We start from the raw sequence: 21,901 nt of genomic DNA, 5'->3' as shown, positions 1-21,901 counted from the left end.
CCGATTCCAAGTATACGACGTTGTGTAAAAGGCAAAACCATGGACACATAAAAACATTAGTAGTTTCCAAAAGTGGAAGGGGTGAGGCAGGGAGATGAATAGGCAGGGCAAAGATGATTTTTAGGAGAGTGAAAATATTCTGTGAGACATGATAATGGTGGATATATGTTGGTATACATTTGTCCATAACACCAAGAGTGGACTCTAAGGTGAACTACTGAGTTTGCGTGATTATGATGTGTCAGTGTAGATTCAGCCTTCACAAAAATGGTACCATTCTAGTGAGTGAAGTTGGGAAGGCCATGCATTTGGGGGCACAGGATATATGGGAAATCTGAACCTTCCTCTCAAATTTGCTGTGGACCTAAAACTGCTTGAAAAACACTAAAATCTTTTAAAGAGTCACATACTGTATTAATTCGTTTGTGCAACAGTTTCAAAACAAAAATTTTACTGAGTTGGAAAACAGACGAGTGATTTCCAGGGGCTCAAAATGGTAGAGGAGGTGAGTGGGTATGTCTGCAGAAGAGTAGCACGGGGGAGATCTTTATGGTGATGGAATAATTTTGTATTTTGGTCGTGGTGAGGGTCACACAAACCTACGTAAGTTATAGAAGGACGGAACTACACAAACACATTGTATCAATATCAAATCTGTGATTTGGATATTGTATTACAATTATGTAATCACTGGAGTAAAAAGGCTGAAGGGGACTCAGACTTTTCTGTATGATCTTTGCAGCTTCCTGTGAATCTATAATTATTGCAAAACGAAGTTTTAAAGAGATGCTAATTCCCCTCAACTTGATGTATAGATTCCATAGGATTCCATTTACCCTGGAAGTCTTTTTTAAATTTTTTAAAAATTTACATCCGGGGCGCCTGGGTGCCGCAGTCAGTTAAGCGTCCGACTTCAGCCAGGTCACGATCTCACGGTCCATGAGTTCGAGCCCCACATCAGGCTCTGGGCTGATGGCTCGGAGCCTGGAGCCTGTTTCCGATTCTGTGTCTCCCTCTCTCTCTGCCCCTCCCCCGTTCATGCTCTGTCTCTCTGTGTCCCAAAAAATAAATAAATGTTGAAAAAAAAAATTTTTAAAAAAATTTACATCCAAATTAGTTAGCATATAGTGAAACAATGATTTCAGGAGTAGATTCCTTAGTGCCCCTGACCCATTTAGCCCATCCCCCCTCCCACAACCCCTCCAGGAGCCCTCAGTTTGTCCTCCATATTTACGAGTCTCTTCTGTTTTGTCCCCCTCCCTGTTTTTATATTATTTTTGTTTCCCTTCCCTTATGTCCATCTGTTTTGTCTCTTAAAGTCCTCATATGAGTGAAGTCATATGATTTTTGTCTTTCTCTGACTGACTAATTTCACTTCGCATAATACCCTCCAGTTCCATCCACGTAGTTGCAAATGGCAAGATTTCATTCCTTTTGATCGCTGAGTAATACTCCATTGTATAAATACACCACATCTTCTTTATCCATTCATCCATTGATGGACATTTGGGCTCTTGCCATACTTTGGCTATTGTTGATAGTGCTGTTATAAACATGGGGGTGCATGTGCCCCTTCGAAACAGCACTCCTGTATCCTTTGGATAAATACCTAGCAGTGCAATTGCTAGGTGTAGGGTAGTTCTATTTTTAGTTTTTTGAGGAACCTCCATACTGTTTTCCAGAGGGGCTGCACCAGCTTGCATTGCCACCAACAATGCAAAAGAGATCCTCTCTCTCCACATCCTTGCCAACATCTGTCGTTGCCTGAGTTGTTAATGTTAGCCATTCTGACAAGGGTGAGGTGGTATGTCATTGTGGTTTTGATTTGTATTTCCCTGATGATGGGTGATGTTGAGCATTTTTTCATGTGTCGGTTGGCCATCTGGATGTCTTCCTTGGAGAAGTGTCTATTCATGTCTTTTGCCCATTTCTTCACTGGATTATTTGTTTTTTGGGTGTTGAGTTTGATAAGTTCTTTATAGATTTTGGATACTAACCCTTTATCTGATATGTCATTTGCAAATATCTTCTCCCATTATGTCAGTTGCCTTTTAGTTTTGCTGATTGTTTCCTTGGCTGTGCAGAAGCTTTTTATTTTGATGAGGTCCCAGTAGTTCATTTTTGCTTTTGTCTCCCTTGCCTCCTGAGACGTGTTGAGTAAGAAGTTGCTGTGGCCAAGATCAAAGAGGTTTTTGCCTGCTTTCTCTTCGAGGATTTTGATGGCTTCCTGTCTTACATTTAGGTCTTTTATCTCGGAAGTCTTTTTTACAGAAATTATCAAGCTGATTCTGAAATGTATATGAAAGTTCAAAGGACCTGGAAGAGCTTTGGACAAAGTCAGATGACTGACTAATACTACTTGATTTTAAGAGCTACTATAAAGCTACAGACGTCAATGTAGTATTGATGAAAATATAGGCAAATGGATCAATGAAACAGAGTCCGGAAATAAACCCACATATATATGTTCAATTGATTTTTGACACAATTTCAAAGGAGTGTAATGGAAAAGAGTGGTCTTTTCTGTAAATGGTGCTGGTCATCTACACATTAAAAACGGAACTTAGATCTGAATCCCATGGCATATACAAAGATTAATTCGAAGTGGATTATAGACCTAAATGTGAAACTAAGTCTATACATCTTCCATTGGAAGACAAGAGAAGATCTTTTGTGAACTTGAATTAGGCAAATATTTTTTAGATATGGCACTAAGAATGTAATTCATAAAAGAAAACAATAGATAATTTGGACGTCATGAAAATGGAAACCTTACTTTGTGGAAGACCTCGTCAAGAGACTAAAAAGACAAGGCACAATCAGAGAGGAAATATTTTCAGATGAAATATCTGATAATGGTTTTGTAGTCAGACTATATAAAGAATTCTCAAAACCCAATAATAAGGAAAATAAAAGGCATGGGGGAAAGACCTACACAAAATTTCACCACGGAAGTTGTGTGAATGGCAAATAAGCAAAATGAAAGATGTTCGATAGCATTGGTCACGCGGGAATTGCAAATGGAGACCACAGTGAGGTCCCGCTGCGCATCTATTAGAACGGTTACAATTTTTTTTTAATTTTTTTAACGTTTGTTTATTTTTGAGACAGAGAGAGACAGAGCATGAACGGGGGAGGGGCAGAGAGAGAGGGAGACACAGAATTGGAAGCAGGCTCCAGGCTCTGAACCATCAGCCCAGAGTCCGACACGGGGCTTGAACTCACGGACGTGAGAGCGTGACCTGAGCTGAAGTTGGACGCTCAACCGACTGAGCCACCCAGGCGCCCCATACAATTTTTTTTTAAAAAACCTGTCTATAGCATGTGTTCACAGGGAGTGGGGGAACAGAAACAGGGCTTTTGGAAGTTTAAACTGGTCGAAGCACTTTGGAGAAAAACTGCCAGTTTCATCAAAAGGTAAACATATACCCACCATCCATTCCAGGCATGCCACTGTCAGGTGCTTATCTAAGAGAAGTAAAAACATACCCAAAAAAGACTCGTGCGTGAATATATCCAGAGCAGCTCTATGCGTAATAGCCTCAAACTGGAAATGATGCCCTGTCTTTCAACGGGTGAATGAATAAACTTAGCAGCGGTACATCCGTGTAAGAGAACAGTATTCAGCAATAAAAAGCAATGAATTGCTGATGCCATGGACGAATCTTAATCCACAACATAAGAGGGACCTGTCGTAGGAGTCCGTCTTGATAAAAGTCTAGAAAACGCAAATGAATTTACAGTGACACAAAGTAGATCCGCATTTGCCTAAATAAGCTACAGTAGGGGTGGGGGTGGGGCGGGGTGGAGGGAGAAATCACACAGGGACACACAAAAATTTCAGGTGGTTGATGGCAAATAAGTCATCTTATTCCGTTCGTTGTCTTATTGTGGTCATGGTTCCAGGGGTTTACGTGCAAGTCGAAATGCGTCAAATCGTACACTTTAAATATGTACGATTTACCGTACGTCAAGCACACCTCAGCAAAGCTGCAAGAACAAAACAGTAAAAGGTTGAGGGGCGGCACACCGACAGAGAAACAGCAGTACTAACATAAACTTCGCTAAAGGCAGACACTGCAAGTGCCGTGTGTCGCGTCTGTTCCTCCGTCATTGCCGCCTTGTCCCTCTGGGATGGAGGCTGCTGCACCCTGGGCCCTGCCCCTTTGACCTTGGTCAGAGCTTGGCTCCTTAACCTTCCTGTCAATCTTTTACTGTCCTTCGGTTATTCCCAGCAGAACACAAATGGGCTTTTGTTATCTTGTACTTGAAAAAAATAAATAAAACAGTCTTTCTTAACTGAATATATCCCTCTAGACACTGCCCTCCCACGCACATACATGCGCGCGCGCGCGCACACACACACACACACACACACACACACATCTATGCAACATACAGACTCCCACATCTGCTCCCAGCACCTTTTGTAACTTCCCCCACACTTTGTCAACTCGGACGTGATATCTCTACCACACTCGTCCATTAATGCGCGGAGATAAAGGTTAATAATAAAACACTCTGTTGATACACTCGCCGTGGACTTGGAGATCAGAGAGACCTAGTTTTGAATCTCGGCCCTGCGGCAGCCTGCTACTGTGCCTTTGAGTAGCTTATGTAACTCCCTTAAAAGTGTTTACTACCTGTCAAATGCATTTAGGCGACCCGCTGGATCTATTTCAAAAAGCCTCTGAAAGGAGTCCGTGAATCGTGTTTTCCTGCTGCCAGGAATACTTAGACTCTGTCAGTATCCAATTGCTACCCTTCTGCCTGCCTGGCCCCCAGAGACACAATCTTCCTCCAGTTTCTCTCCTCCCCTTGCTTCCAAGGGGGTTAGTTTGTTTCAAGGTGCGTGAGTCAGCACAGATCGGCCCCTCGCACAGCTTGCTCGCTTCGTTTTCCTCCAATGAGCCGATCTGTCTTCAAGCCCAGTGAGCATTGCTAGGCTGCAGGGCTCGCCCCCACATCCCCTCCGGGAACGCGTGCTGGGCACCTGGCTTACTCAGAGCTTTTAAATAGCTTCTCCCTCCCAACCTAATGCCCGGTATCACCCGAAAACATTGATTGCTTTAGAGCGGCTTCATCTCCCCGCACCTCTTTAAAAGCCCCTTCCCTGCCATCGATCAATATAACAACAAAATAAAATATAAATAAATAAAAATAAAAGCCCTTCTCCTAGAGTATTTATTAGGTTTGGGGGTTGGTTTTTGTTTTTTTGTTTTTTTGTTTTTTTTTTGGTTATAGTTGTTTTGTTTCATATCTTCCCTACGACTGCACGACCCTTGAGGGGAAGACCAGTTTTCTTTCGAGTTATATAAAGGGCTTAACAGGGTGTTGAACTCCTACTTGTTCCATTAATTCTGATGGCACCAACTGGAGGGTCGTGGGTAAGCAAACTGCTTCCTCTTCTCCTAACTCACAGATGTCTTTACTACTAGATTCCTCCCCTCTCCGGAATTCCTTTCTTTTTCATTTCTATTCCAGAAGGTAGAGGCTCAGCTTAGATCACACCTCCTCCGGGAGACTTGCTGCAGTTTAAACTATTCTCCCCCCCTGCTCCGGTCTTTCCCCTCGTTCTCGAACGGGATTTGAAGGACCCATAAGCCCACTACTGGCTGTGGGATCAGGGGCGACACATCTCACGTCTCTGAGCCCCGGTCGTCCAGCCCTCTAAAGTGACAATCGTCATACCCTATCTCACAGAGCTCTCGTGAGGGTCAAGTGAGGTCCTGCACGTGGGATGTCTTTGTAAACCCAACCAGGCTCAACAAATGGAAGGGATGATGAGCTCCTTGTGGCTCTCCATCTCGGCCTGCCTTGGACGGTAGTCACGTGTCAGTGGCTCCGAACCGGTTTGGGGAAATCCTGGAAGGGGAAGGACGGATTTTGCGCGTCTCGGTAACTTCGTCTGTGCTGTGCGCGCCGAGAGGCACGCTGGAGTGTGTTGAATTGAAAGTGGGAAGTGCACCCTGGAGCCAGGCCCTTCTTCCTACGGAGAAGCAAATGTCTGTCACAGCGTTTGTAATTTCATAGGTAGCCACAAAGAAAAACAAGAAAAGGAGAAGAAAAATGGAAACACAGAGAACGCAAACACGCTTGCCCTTTTTTAGGCACCAAAAGACGCTTTTCAAGGGGGCAAGAGGGAGTCATCTCCCCTGATAAATGCCACATGCTCCAAGGCTGCAGAACAAGCAACTAACGCAATTCATCAAACGAAATGATAGGAATCCGGGAAACAGCACGTCCTAATTAAACCAAAACGACAATCCACACCAGACGCACACTCTATTTTCAAGCTACGAGCTTGTGTTTTAGTATCCCACAGGGTTTTGGAGTCAGGACTTGTAGCAGAGGGGTTGAGCTGGGAGCCAGCCTAGGATGATGGGGCCAGCTCTCGTGGCGGCTGTTGTGGAGGAGTCTGACCTGGAATGTCACAGGTTCCTATCCCAAGTCCGGGGGGGCATCTTCCAGCCAAGGGAGGGATGGTGCTCTTAACTGACCACCTCATTTCCCGGATCCAAAGACAGAAGAACAATGTTGAAAAATCCGTTACAAATGCTTCTCTTTCATGTAACTTCTTTAGGAGGTCTCTTCTGACCCTGCTGTCAGAGTGGGCCATTTCCCTCTCTGTTCTATCGTTCTGTGTTCCTGGAGCCACAATACCTTGTTTGGGAACAAGAATAGTCGCCTGACCCATGTCGGGCCAATCAGATTTCCAGTGAGGCTTTGAACAGAGACTAGGTTAGTCAGATGATGCTAAGCTTGAGATCCCCTAGAAGCAATGTGGACTAGACTACTGGGGGTGACTTTGGAGATCTGAAAAGACCTGTGGGCCAAAAATAGACATTAGTTCATCAACATCGTGTAGATGGCTAGCCATGTGGATGGAATCTTCCAGGGTAAGAGACTATGGGGAGAAGGGAAGGGGGAAGGGAAGGGGAGGGGAGAGAAAAGGGAGGGGAGGGGAGGGGAGGTGGCCTCAAGACTCAAATTTACTATTTATTTACTTGATGAGGGACTTCAGGCAAAGACCTTGATCACCCTGGGTGACAGCTTCACTTTCTGAAAAAGAATCATTCAAATACTCCTTCATTCGGCTGCCCAGTAATTTTCTAAATGCTTATCATAGGCCAGATGCTGTGCGTGATATTAGGGACACAGTGGTAACCACGACACGGACTTTGTCCTAAAATGTGTGTATAAATCCAGAGGGAGACAGAGATCGATGGAAGCCACCACAGAGGGTAGCCACGATGGTTTGGGTGCCCTTTCCAGAGGCAACCACTCTAGTCCTGGGGCATCAGGAGAAGTTTCTGGAAGAAAGACATCTAAGAGGAGGCCTGTGTTATCCAGGGGAAGGTTAGGAAGCGGGTGGAAGTGAACAGGGCAGAGGGGAAAAATGCAGAAGCCCACAGGCAAGAGGGGGACATGGGGAACTTTGAGGTGTAGCATTTCCATATGACCCAGGCAAAGAGTATGCAATGAGAAGAGAGGAGAGAGAGCCAGGCTGCGTCCACATTATGAAGCGTCCCACAGGCTGGCTGTACAAATAATCTAGATACAGGAGGAAGGTGCCCGTAATCAAAACAGTGGTTGTAGAGATGGGGGGCGGGAGGGGAGGCAGGGGAAAGTTTGGGTTCCAGAACCAACGAGAGGGCAGGACGCTGCTAGCGTTCCCGGGGTGAGCAGAGTCAGGAGAAACGACTTCTGCAGGGAGGTGGCATCCGGGGTCGGCGTAGCAACCAGGAGCTGCCACAGTGACCTCTGACCTCCATAAAGCGTGTGTGTCCGTGTGCGTGTTCGCCGAGCACCCTCCGTTTTCAACCGTGGAGACTATAAACTTCGGCATCCAACCTTGCTTCCTTTCCTTGCCCGGAAAAGGGAAGCTGTGCTTCTTATACCCAATCTCTCCTCTGTCTCTGGCTCATTCAGACCCTCCCTCTCAACGGGATCGTCTCCACTGGCATTTAAACACGATCGTGTCTTATCGCTTCTCGGCCTTTTGGCTAAGATCAAGTGTAAACGTGATCATGCCGTCCCCAGTAACGAGCAAAGGACTCAACCCCGAGCCTTCGGCCAACCCGTCTTTCTCTTGCCCTTTCCTACCAAATATCTTGAAGCAATGGTCTAGACTCCCTGACCCCCTTTCCTCCTCCTTCACCTCACCACTCAGTACACGTGAGTCTGACGTCTGCTCAGAAACCCTTGTATTTGGGCTTACAAACTGTTTTTTAAATGCTAGAACGGGGGGCGCCTGGGTAGCTCAGTCGCTTCGGCGTCCAACTCTTGGTTTCTGCTCAGGCCGTGATCTCACGGTTTGTGAGTTCGAGCCCCGCGTCGGGCTCTGTGCTGACGGCTCGGAGCCTGGAGCCTGCTTCGGATTCTGGGTCTCCCCCCTCTCCGCCCCTCCCCTGCTCATGCTCCGTTTCTCTTTATCTCTCAATAGTGAATAAACGTTAAAAAAAATTTTTTTTAAAAAGAAAGAAAGAAAACTCTTAATGCCACAGTCTCCTTCTGTTCCCTCTCTCTTCATAAGGCGGGCGTGACCAGGACTTTAATGGATAGCTTCTCTGTTCATGTCCTTCTCTCTAGGGTGAGAACAGCGCCCGGCACATAGCAGCATTCAGCAAATATTGGTGAATAAATGAGAAAAAAGAATAGCTTACATTTAAGTGCTTAGGGGAAATGGCGAAGAGTGTCATTTTTCTGAGACTGAGACGGGGAAAGATACGTCACCTGGGGGAAATACCTGCTTATAAAAGAAGCAGGGCCACAGACTCACCTTGGGGACCTCCGGAAGCACAAGGCCAGTCGGCAGGCGTTTCGCCGGCATGGTTACAAAATCCGAACTTTTGGTCAGAAAAGCAAAGCTGTCTGTCCGCTTCAGTGACAGGTGCATCACTGCTTCCTAAAGTGACTCGTCCCATACTCCTTGCTTGGAGAAGAGATTGTTTTTCTCTTTGAGATCTCTTTTCAGGTATTTCCATAGCGACCCCTACACATGACACGTGCTTAGCTGAAACAGACGGAAGATTTTCTCCTTTCAAATAATGGTGACACATCTCACGAAGGTGGGGGGGGGAGGGGTTCCTTGAGTACATCGCTGCCAGGGTAAAGTGATGTGCAAGAGAGAGGGAGGAAGGGAAGAGAAGAAGGAAGAGAGAGAAAAATGTGAGCAAAGATCAGTCACAGAGATGTTCAAATTACACAATTGGAAGCCTACAGCTTACACACACACACACACACACCCACACACACAGACATGTGTATGCACACACACAGATCTATACGTGTAAGGACAAATGTGTACAAGTAGGGAGGAAAGCAGATTTGGGACTCTATACTTGTCCCTAAGCCCTGTATTTCAGCAAAGTATTTATGCCTGCTGGTTGCTATGGAAATACTCAGGAGCTTGCCACATGCCTTCTGTCTAGCCTCACAAGGGAGACGCTCACTAATGCAAATAACATATAGGTTTAAGAAAAGATTAGAAAAGAGGGTGGCCGGTTATGATTTCATTCCGTAGGCTCGAAAACTTCTCAGTGCTACACATCCAAGGAGCCTAAGTAGCCACAGATAGGAATAGATTTTTCACTATTTTTTTAAGTGAAAGGCTGCGAGGCATCTTAATTTAGCTAGAAAACGGCATCAGTCTCTATCGTTTTGTGGGCCAAGAAGTTTATGAGAAAAGAACAGACCAGGAGACAGGAAGTCTGTCTTCTAGTACCAAATCACAACTGTGCACCTATTTGACCTTGGATAGGACAGTTCCCCTCTATGGCCCCATTTTCTCAATTCTCTTTGTAAATTGAGAAGAAAACACTGGGTAGTTCCAACAGATCGCATCATTTAGGAAGCTTTAGGTTGTAAATGATCCAAAAAACCTTCAACTTGGCTTCAAACTAAAGGAAATGTATTGGATCGGGAAATGGAAAACTCCAGAAGCGGTCTGGCTTCAGATAAAGTTTAATTTAACGTTCAACAAGGCCACCGAGGACCCGGTTTTGTTATCGACTTCACCCTAAGGCTGCTTCCAAGATGGTGGCCAAAAGTCTCAGAGCTACATCCCCATCGTAGCAGGAAAGAGAGAATGTGTTTGCATTGGATTCCCAGCAATCGTTCTGAAAGTGATCATAATTGAACCAGCTGAAGATAGCAAACCCATCCCCTTGATGATCACAATGGCCTGGGGAATGACACGTACTTACTGGCTTAACGTAAGCCATACATGCTCCAAATCTGGCGCCGACACAGGATTCAGTTTCCTTGGAAATACATGAATCTTTAAATGGAAATCAGAGACAGTTGGGAAGCGGGTAGGGGGAATCCTGAGGAGACAATCAATAAATGTCTGCTCAGGGGTATCGCCAGTTCTGACGTATTCTATTTGCATTTTCTGTGCTGGTGGAGAAGCAAGTTCCTTAGGGCATGAAAAGAGAGACCCTATAAGGGTGCCTGCCACTTGCGTGGAAGTTCCCAGTGCCTTTGAATTTCGCCCTAAAAATAACCCTGACAGAAAACGACCCAATAACTTCTTAGTTCGGGGTTGTTTGGTCTTTGAACAGTTAATAAAAATGAAACATACAGAGAAGGGAAAACACGCATCTGTACCCCCTACTGAAGAGCTTTCTGTTCTACTACATAGTACTTGTCCTTTCTCTGTTTTGAATTTCTGGTCCTCAAAATTCATCCGAATTTTTCTCTATACTTCTCAATTTTTTACTGAAACTATTAACTTCCTAAGAATTTTGATAGGAAGTTTGACTCTTGACGAATGGCGGCCACCCATTTATCCTTCCCTCGTGGTCCCCTCAACACATACGCACGGGCACACACACACACACACACACACACTAGGGAAGAGAAACCACAATCCACAAGTATGAAAATAAAGATTTTATCAGTCAGGACATTCAGGGTGGAGGTCACAGAGGGACAAATCCAAAAATGGCTTCCATATAAGGAAATACATTATCTCGCATAGAGAAATCCAGGGTTAAAACCATTCTGAGTTGGTAAATTTATCAGCTTGACTGTATCATCAAGGGCCTAGGTTCTTTCTACAGCTCCGCATGCCTTCCTCCGCACGCTGGCATATCTTTTTAGGATGACTAACCTCATGGTGCCCACATGGCTGCCACAGCTGTAAGCATTGCATGTGATGGCAAATCTAACCATAAGAAAGAGTAGGTTTTCCGCAAGCTTTCTTTTTTAAAAACAAAACGAAATCTTTTCCTGGACTATTACCTCCCTCCAAACAGAATTGCCTTCATGATTCTTTGGCAAAATAGTGCCACATGCCCATTCTTGTATATCCCTTGGAAAAGTGAATTATCCCAGTTGGTTACCAATCAGGTTCACCCGGGGAAGCACACAACTGCCTGATACCTGATGCTAACTGAGTCTGCTACATCGGATTTCCAGAAGGAAATGCTCTAGGGAAGAATGTGTAACATGAAGCCTTTCTCTTAAGCCCCACCCTCACCCTGCAGTAGACTTTTCCTCATGTCTCGTTGGGCAGAAGGGGGTTACATGCCTGTCCTGACATAGCAGTGTATTACAATACCAGAAATATGTACGACAATCACTCCTGAGTTAAAATTCATGTTCCTCTCCTTATTACGGGCCATGGGAATAAGAGTAAATATTTTATCCTCACTGTGCCTTAGTTTATCCCTCTGTAAAATGGCACTAGCCTCACCATAGGCTTTTGAAGGCTAAACGAAAGGGCACTTAGATATGCTAGTATTTCATAGATGGTACTTTACTGAAGGTTGATGGGGGGTGGGAGGGAGGGAAAAGTGGGTGATAGGCATTGAGGAGGGCACCTGTTGGGATGAGCACTGGGTGTTGTATGGAAACCAACTGGACGATAAATTCCATATTAAAAAAATAATAAAGAGGGGTGCCTGGGTGGCGCAGTCGGTTAAGCGTCCGACTTCAGCCAGGTCACGATCTCGCGGTCCGTGAGTTCGAGCCCCGCGTCGGCTCTGGGCTGATGGCTCAGAGCCTGGAGCCTGTTTCCGATTCTGTGTCTCCCTCTCTCTCTGCCCCTCGCCCGTTCATGCTCTGTCTCTCTCTGTCCCAAAAATAAATAAACGTTGAAAAAAAAAATTTTTTTTAAATAATAAAGAGCAGTGGACGTGAAGTGAAAAAAAAAGAAGACATAAAATCTTTTAAAGAAAAAAAAGATAGTACTTCCTTTCCTGCTTTCCAATTTTTCTTTACTTTTTATCATGAAAAGCTACTAAAACGATAACAAACTACTAAAGGTTTAATCAAGGAAGAGGCGTGACCTGACATGTGTTTTGGTAAGATAACACTCAAGGCAGATAAAATGGGGATTCGGGTGATTTTTTTCTGTGTTAGTCGACACTTTCCCTAAGCTCCTCCAATAATACCATTTATTATTAATTGTGAAAATTCAGAACTTTTACTGTAGTATTTTAATAATACTTTTTTGAGGGAAACTTTCACTACAACATATCCTTTGGTTATTCTTATTCTGTATTTCAATTTGCCATCCAAACAATGTTTCTTTTTTTTAATGTTTATTTAATTATTTTGAGAGAGAGAGAGAGAGAGCAAGAGTGAACAGGGGAGGGGCAGAGAGAGGGGAGACAGAGAATCCCAAGCACCACCAGTGCAGAGCCCCACACGGGGCTCGAACTCACGAATCACGAGATCGTGACCCGAGCTGAAATCAAGAGTCAGATGCTTAACTGACGGAGCCACCCAGGCGCCCCCAAACGATGTTGCAATAATTTAATTAGCCAAGGTTTTCCCTGGCAGAAAACAGGCTCCCTTTCGCTCAGAAGGTTATACTTGCTTACTTGTCCAAAGACTTCCCCATTTATCGGAGATTCTATATCCTTCCTCAACATGGATGTGAGACAACTCTTCAGTCCCTTGTTGGAAAGTGTCCTGTTGATGGGAGACATCCCGTTGCTACGAAGCTGTTAGTAATGTCTTTTGGAAAATGGCTACAGCTTTACAGCATCACCCTTGAACTCCTTCAAATTCTTGGGTGAATTCCATGCAAATTCAGTGATTTATTTACATTAGTTTGACCATTTGAACAAGAAAGTCCTGTTTTTTCTCAATCTTTTTCCAGCTAAGAACCTAACAGTACTTGGATTATCTTCCCTTTGCTCCTTGAAATTAACATCGTTCGGTGGGCGGAAGGTAGCAGCCGGGGTCTTGTCAAGCTGTGCTCTATGGAACGCAGAAGCACGAAAGACCGTGTTGGAACCTGGATTCCACTGCAGTAAGTCCCTGGATTGACTGCTGGCTGATCGCATTGCGTGGAAATGGAAACGATCACCAAAGAACCATCAGATGAGGTGACCAAAGCGACTGGAAAATAGATGGCTCATCTGTTTTTGACCATCTAAACGACTAAACTGAATCTCAGACTACACAATCACTTCTCTTTTTTTTTTTTTTTAGATTTTTTTTTAAATTTTTTTTTTTCAACGTTTATTTATTTTCGGGACAGAGAGAGACAGAGCATGAACGGGGGAGGGGCAGAGAGAGAGGGAGACACAGAATCGGAAACAGGCTACAGGCTCCGAGCCATCAGCCCAGAGCCCGACGCGGGGCTCGAACTCACGGACCGCGAGATCATGACCTGGCTGAAGTCGGACGCTTAACCGACTGCGCCACCCAGGCGCCCCTCACTTCTCAATTAAAAGCTGAAGGGAGGCCTGACGCTCGCTTACCTAGAAGACTTTTATTTACCATCCTCGATGCGTAGCTTATTTGGTGCTAAATTTTAGATTAAGTTTCTAAAGGGACAAGGGAGGTCATACATGTATGCAAATTTCATTCTTGCATGCATGCGATTTACTCAGTCATAAATTTTGCGTGTCGTGCCACACACCATAGTAGGCATGGCGAATGCAACCTCAACCACGATCCTGCTCTCAAGTACCGTGTTCAACTTGATGAAGATATGAATATGGAGAAAGAACATTGCTAAGGAACGACAGCAAAGTCGCACTGAGGGCTTAGGAGACGTTTCCTAGAGAAAGTAATGATTGTATGTGTTTTCAGAGGATGATCAGGAGACAGCTTGAACGTGAAGGTGGTGGGGCAGGTGAGAGAGGAAACTACAACAAAGTGAATGTTACCAAAGGCCTGGGAGGTGACAGGAGAGCACAAGGTCTGCAGACAACGTGAGCGGGGGTGGGGGTGCGGGGGGGCGGTGAATGGATAAAGGGAGGTTGGGATCAGAACACAAAGCACATCCCAGCGACCGTGACAATGAATCCCCATTTTGAGCAAGGATATTTCAGGGTAAGTTTCAAAGGAAAGACTCGGTTCAGTTTGCGAGTATGAACTGTGAGGTCCTTGGGTCACCTGTAAAGAACTACCCTGAAAGGTTAGCGATAAATGGGGGAGCCGTTCCTGCGGAAACAGTGGTGAGAGAGAAAGGAAGCAGAGAGAACTGGACGCGAGCAAAGGGAGGAAAAATTGAACGAAGCTCACAGAAGCCAAGGGGAGACGGATTTCAGGCAGGAGGAAGCAAGGGACTGTGCCCAGACCGACCAAGGTAAGGACCCCAAACCATATGCTGCACTTAGCAGAACTCGTTGACTTCACCACATTTCTTCCCTGGACTGGGGGAGGGGGCAGAAACTTGACTGTGGCGCGGGGAGGCCCGGCACTTGGCAAGGTGCACGACTGCTAATCATCTCGGTGATGGGGACGGCCGTTCTCTGGAGACGCGTGTCTATGAAGGGAAGGCTAACTACAGGGTGGTGGCCTGGTGGTCAAGGAAGGTTTGTTTGGTGTTGGTCTTAAGACAAGGAAGGCATGAAATATCTCCATGCCGAAGGAAAAATGGCCATTGAAAAGCTGAGGAGCGGGAGGAAGGGGTCAAGGAGAACACATCGGGAGACGGGACAGGATGGGCGCAAAAGCAGTGGGAAGGATGGAATTTTAGGAGGGATGGGAAGGAGTAAGGCAAGCGATGGGCAGTCGGGGAGTAGGTAGAAATGTCACAGAGGTCGTGCCAGAGGTCCAGACGCGACGCACATGATGAAATTGGTGAACGAGAGCCTTGAAACATCTCCTGAAAGTACGCTCCATATGTTCCAGGATGCAAAAATAATCCGCACATAGTGAGGAGATGAATAGGAGATGTAAAAAGAGCCAAATGAAATTTCTAGAGATGCAGAGCCCCATTGCCATAGCCAAAGCGGAAACTGAACCAAATGGGATTAACCGTGGCTTAGACCCCGGGGAAAACCTACAAGACTTGAAGACAGAGCAACTGTTCCAAATCAATCACAGGAACAACAACAACAACAACAGCCAAAAACAAAAACGACACTGGAAAAAAATGGTCAGGAGGAGAAGGGTTCCAGAGGCGCAGAGGAAACACCTGCTGGGAGATGTTCGAGGAGCATAAGCCTTGAACGACCTTCAGCTGGACGAGGCAGAGATGGGAACCGAAGAGACACAGGTGAAGAGCTCGTCCCTAGGGGACGTGGTGGAATAAATAAATTCATTTATTTTTTAAATGCTTGCCAAAGCATGCTACCATTTGCCGCGTGCTGTCTCTTTGCTCCACTTGATATTGGTCTTAGGAGATGCAAAGATGTACAAGATCCATGGGTCTGTGGACATGCGGACATGTTACGGAGGTCGCTGCTTCCCATGTCGGCACTTGACCATGAGCATAAGTGGCTCCTTCGGTTTCACACCCTACGTGCCTCTCCGGTCTCATCCTTTCCGGGCCCTGGGTAGGAGGAGTTAATGGCAGTGGAGACAACAACTGGACTTAGGACTCCACTAGGCACAGTTTCTCCCGCGGGTCCAATGTTAGGACCCGCGTTGTTGCGGAATCCAGCATTTGAGGGGAGCCTATGCCTTTGGCTTCTGGAGTAGCATTGCTCATCACGGAAGCCTCGGGTCTAGCGGGCTCCCCTAACACTGCCACTAAAACACAGAACGCACAAAAGCAAATAAAAGGTTACATTTCATTCACAGCCTCCTCCTTTGCATCCCTTTTTATATCCTACCTTCTCACCAATCACACCTTTGTTTGCACGTTTTGGTCCTCCCAACTAGACCGTGAGGAACCCGAGGACCAGGACTATCTTACTCAGTGTGGTTGTTTGGCGTTGTGTTTTTTTTTTTTTTTTGGTAAAACATTTGTATTATTGCAGTAGAATCCACGTAACAAACGTTTCCAGTTTAGCCATTTTAAAATCTATCACGCAGCGGCATTAATTCCATTCACGACGTTGTGCAACCATCCCCAGTATGCACTTCCAAAATGTCATCTTCTATTTTTGTATCCTTACACAGTGCATGGCACAAGTGTGATTTTAATCAGGAATATCTTTAGAGAGGCAACCCAGGCTATTGAGGAACCACGCGTGCTTTTGACGAAGAAGCCGCCCGACAGAATTCAGAGACCGCCACAAACAGGTGGCAAATTCCCTTGCGAAGAAAAGACCTTCAGACCTTCAGACCTTCTCTGGGGGTCATCAACATGGGAGCTTCAGGGCGCCAGGCATAGAGTGGGGGTCCCCACTGACTTGATGTCACGGTGATGGGTCCGTTCTATGTGGAGACAGGGAAGGAAGGGCAGAATGACGATCGTAAAACTCAGCCTCCTACGGTTCAATGACTCTTATGTTCATACAAATGAATTCTATTTATTACTCGACCTCATCATTTGACATTGTTTGATACGATACTTATATGATGTTATTTATGAAATGTTACGATAATTATCATAAAGCAAGCACCATCAATTATTGGCGAACTTCTTCTCCCCCTTGAAGTGACTGGCCCACTCCCAACCTCTGGGGAAATCTAAAAAGAGCTTACAGACTCTCCTTCCACGGGCCTGAGGGTGGGGATGTGGCACAGGAGCGATATTTTTAGTTAATTTTAACCCATGTGAAAGCGCTTCCCGCTGTTGTAGGAGAGAAACAAGCTTCGGCCAGCGTGTTCTCAATTACTGGGTTCACGTCTTGATGGGAAAAACCCCCCGCAATTATGGTGGCTGATGTCAAGGGAATAATGGTGACTAGGAGAAAGGAAACAGTCTTTAAGGGCTTTGTCGAGCAACCCATCCACATTAAGTAAGAGCAAATGACCAACTCATGCCCTCAAACTCGGGTCCGGGAGACTTTTTTAGTAACACGCGACCATCCGCGACTTCTTTCCCTTTGTGTGTTTCTTTCCTCCTGTTCCCAATGAACTCCTAACTGTATACTTCAGAGAATGTGAATCGGGGATCCATACTACTAGATAGATAGATAATATCTTTATGATATTTCATAATATTTATAATATGTTTACATATTTTATAGCATACGTGTGAATATCAGTTTAGAGTTACTAAAAAGATAAGCTTAAGTTTACTTATAAGTTTACAATTCCGCTCCCATGTGCTATTTGCATTAGCAAATATCACATAAACGTATACAAAGACAATTTATAGTTTCTGCAGCTCAAATTATTGTGGTCCCTTAAAAGATCCTGAGGGGAAGACACGAGGACACTTACAAACAAGAGGGGCACAGGGCCAGGACTTACCTGGGGGACACACAGGTGGCCGGAAGGTGATTTTAGGAGCTTCCTTTGAAATTCTACCTTTGCTTTGGCTCCTTTCAAAAATGTAAATATTTTATTTGAGAAAGTTTACTCATTAATTCGTTATCACTCGTTAAAGCCTCAGCACAGATTTTTTTTTTTTTCAGAGAAAGAGGCAGAAGCTGAGAAGGAGAAAGGGAAAAAACAGGTGAAGTTTACCTCAGAACAGGTACCTTTTGAAGGCAGAGAATGAGAGAGAAAGGTCTGGATCCAGAGGGCAGGCCAGTGGAAGCCATCTTGGGAACACTGGGGCGCTTAAGAAAGGTGAGGGCCCCGAATAAGCTTGACTTCAGAGTTTGGCCCCCGGACCAGCCCCGCCTTCATCGGCCCAGCGGCTCTCACCGTCTGGCTGTCGCCTCCTGTCCCCCTCACCCAGGCTCCTCTCTTGAGCTTGATCTGCTCCAGGGATGGGCCCTCCCTGGTGACCTCCTCGATCTGGTGCAGCGGTGGCTCTCCCAGCCTCTGCCGCTCTTCAGAGGGGGTGTGAAAGAAAAGAGAAAAAGGGAAGCAGAGCCACGGCCCCCCCACCAGCAGGCAGGCTGGGCTTCCTCACTTTGCCTTTGTTACTCTGAATGTTCTGGAGCCTGAAGACGGGTGCGGGCAGCAGGCCTCAGAGCGCGGTCTCCTTTGGCTTGTGAGTCCTCTCAGCGCCTAGGAAAGGTGGGCACCAGAGGACGGGGAGGAGGAGAGGTGAGCGGACGTGGGTAGTGCCATCTGAGGGACACGCACGAGCCCCCTCGCCCCACACAGTCCGGCCAGAGACTCTGCCCCGCCAGACCCCGCCCATGCTGTGGGAACACAACTATTAGGCACTTCTCTTCCTCTCTTGTCAGTCAGTGCTGTGTTTTCAGGGGCCGCTATCAGCCACAGTGTGTGTGTGTGTGTGTGTGTGTGTGTGTGTGTGCACGCGTGCCTGCATGTGTAGGCGCCCGGTGGTTTCCTATGTAGCAAGTCCACGGTGCATAGTTAAGTATATAGTGTATAGAGAGTCTTCTAGAATATTCTGGTGTGTTACCAATACACACGTGAGCCGGTGCAGGGGTGATCAGTGAGAACGAAGAGCCCAGAAAGTGCCTTTTGTCCCAAGTCAGCAGAAGCTCAAAGCCACCAGTCTTCTCCCCCAACTCCTAAATGGATGGACTTCCTTTCTCTCACAAGAGAGTAACATTGTATCTGCGGAGGTGACCTCAAAACAGAGTTGACTGTTGCCCTGGAAGGAACCTGACACAGTTTCTAAGACCCCAGGACAAAGGGACGGTCAGGTGTGAGGCTTCTGATGGCCTGTCCCAGGATAAATGGTATAAATCCATTTCGGAACAAACCGCGGCCCCGCGGCCCAAGGCCAAACCCCGCGGCTGTGCAGGGGTGAGGGAGGTGGGGTGGGAGGGCTCAGATGACACAGCAGAAAACACAGAGGTAGAATTTGCAGGTCCCCCTGCTTACTGCTTATTCGTGTCTCCTAGGACTCGTTCTTGCTCTGACACCTACAGGAAATCCGTAGGCCAAGTTTTTCTTTCCTCCTTTGATGTTGCCATAGCAACACTGGGCGTCCCTGGGCCGATGGCTTCCTCCGGGAGAGCCTTGCAGACACATGTCCTCCGGGAGCCTTGCCGGGCCCAGGTGACCCAGACCGTCCTCAAGATTCTGTTCATCCACTTTTACCCGCACGCAGGTCCTGCCTAGCTCTGCAACGCTTATGGTTCACTGCTTTGTTTAGAAGCAAAAACCCAGCTCTGAAAATGTCTCAGCTCTGAAAGTCGTGTCCCGCTTGTTTCCCAAAGTCTCTCGGGCCTGTAATCAATCAAATGCATTTCTTTGCACACCTAGAACTAAGCAATTTGGAGCAGTTTTGTGCCTTTCCTTTATATCTGTTATTTAAAAATTTTTTCACCTTCATTTTTGAGAGAGAGAGAGAGAGAGCGCATTAGCCGGGGAGAGGCAGAGAAAGAGAGGGAGATACAGAATCCGAAGCAGGCTCCAGGCCCTGAGCTGTCAGCCCGGAGCTCAGCCTGGGGCTACAGAACCTACCCGAAATCATGACCTGAGCCGCAGTCAGCGGGACACTTAACCAACTGAGCCCCGCCCCCCAGGCGCCCCTATATCTGTTAAGTGGAAATCCCAGGAACGCCAATAGGTTCTAATTCAGGTCTCCTCAAGTGATTCTCTAGGTTAGGAGTCGCTGCTGTTCCTGTGAAGGCCACATGGTAAATATGTTACAGTTTCAGGCCAACCGGTCTCTGTTGCAAACACTCAACTTTGCCCTTGTAGCGGGAAGAGTCGTAGGGCCTCAACAAATGGATGTGGCCGTAGGCGATAAATCTGTATTTACAAAAACAGGCAGCAGGCTGGACTTGGCCTGGGCCATAGGGTGCAGGCCCCTGATCCAGGTGGCTCTTTCAAACAGCCCCTTTTAAACATTTTTACGTACTCCCTATTACCATTATTTTAAGACAGTTATTTTAAGAAAGTTCCTAAATTTGCATAAACTAGCTATCCGTTTCTGTGATTTTCTTAAAAGCACACATAAAAACATACTTTTCGATCTTTTTTTAATCATAACCTTACGGATAAGAAAAACACAGTAAGTTCCATCTGGCGTAATTCCAATTCTTGCTCCAAACACGTGAATGTATTTTTATTCAGTTGTGGTTCAAACATATATCCCATTTGCTCTGTTGTCATTTACACATACTCTGGTAGAACCACTGTTATCTGCTGATATAGTCTGCCTTCTCCTTTCTAAAGATAATGCAGTATTTCACTATACCCACAGAGCTGGCTTACTAAAAATTCTCCTATTGTTAAATATTTGGATTTTTTTCCCCATTATTTTTCCATGAGCTAAATAAGGCTGGACTGAGCCACCCAGGCACCCCTAAAATAAACAGTTTCACGAACGTTGTTAACAACTGCACGATTCACTGTTTCGCTCAAGCTGAGAATTTTCTTTTTCCAAATGTGGAAGCGTGGCATCTCGAGATGAGACGTTACCTGCTCCAATAAAAGACTTTTCCCCAGCCGAAAGTTCAGACATTGCTTGGTATTTCCCTGCAGTAAATTCTGGCCTCTGAGATCCACTGGAGACGCCGAGTCTGAAGCGACAGAGAGGGCTGGGTAGAGACAGCGTAAAGAATCGTTCTCGGGCATTCCTTGGGAGAAAGGGGCTTTCTCAAGATGGCTCTCGTTCAATAGGAGCTTTTCAGAAATACAAATCACCTGTTTGAAACAATCGAGACAACAGGGCACCGAAATACACACTGGCTCCTAACTCTGGTTCTATCCTATTGACATCTTCAAGTACTTAAGCCAGCAAGACATAGGACTGAGGATCAGTGCTTCTGAAACAATCCATGGTAAAGAACCAGTCTGGATTTCTTTTTCTTTTTTCTTTTTTGTTTTTAATTTCCAAAATGTCACCAGCTGATAGCTTTAGAAAACACAATCAAAGAACGATCAGAAAAGTAAGTCAAAAGACAAGACATGCAAAATAGCAACCCCCAATTATGCATTTGCCATTAGAGACCATTTTTACTTTTTATTATATAGTTAATATAAATGCAGGTATTATTATTATGTTAGAGATCACATATTAAATTGGAGTTAAATAAACACAATCATAGCACAGATAAAATGATAAAAATTGAACCCATTTTTCATTAAAAGGGCGTATTGGTGAATAATACAGGCTTTACCTTGCTCATCATAAACTAGTCTAAGGCCCAAACTTAGAGTCAGAGGCTGGCCTTGCTCAGTCTGCTACTGGCTATGTGAGCCAAGGCAACTTACTGTCTAACCTCCATTTCTTCATCTATAAAGTATGGATAAAAATACAATCAGATCGGGTTGTTGGGAAGATAAAGTAGGACAACACATGGAAAGTTCTTAGGGTAGTATCTAGTGTCGTAGATGCTAAACAGTGATAGCCAAGGGGCACCTGGGTGGCTCAGTCGGTTGAGCATCCGAGCTCGGCTCAGGTCATGATCTCACGGTTCGTGGGTTCGAGCCCCATGTCGGGCTCTGTGCCGACAGCTCAGATCCTGGAGCCTGCTTCGGATTCTGGGTCTCTCTCTCTCTCTCTGCCCCTCCCCTACTCACGCTCTGTCTCTCTCTGTCTCTCAAAAATAAATAAATGTTAAAAAATTTTTTTAATTTTAAATAAAAATAAAAATAAAAAGCGATCGCTAACCTTTCTGTTACAAGGTCAGCCAGCATGGAAAAGCTTTGAGGAGACTGGGTGATGAAATGTGTGAAGAGCATACATTCATCTGGCTTCAGGGTACCATCT

General features: G+C 45.7%; 1 long non-coding RNA gene across 1 annotated transcript; it reads right to left on the bottom strand.

Annotated features, from left to right (window-relative positions):
• Window positions 1–15,497: 15,497 nt before the first annotated feature.
• Window positions 15,498–21,648, bottom strand: LOC102900874. The gene is made up of 2 exons (XR_002739202.2): window positions 17,560–21,648; window positions 15,498–16,575 (listed from the first exon to the last, which is right to left on the bottom strand). It is a non-coding gene; the product is annotated as an uncharacterized LOC102900874 (long non-coding RNA).
• Window positions 21,649–21,901: the final 253 nt, after the last annotated feature.

Source organism: Felis catus, chromosome F1, assembly GCF_018350175.1.
Source record: "Felis catus isolate Fca126 chromosome F1, F.catus_Fca126_mat1.0, whole genome shotgun sequence".
NCBI classification, from domain to species: Eukaryota; Metazoa; Chordata; class Mammalia; order Carnivora; family Felidae; genus Felis; species Felis catus.
Note: the sequence above shows the minus strand (reverse complement) of the source record. Positions and strands in the feature narration are given on the sequence as shown.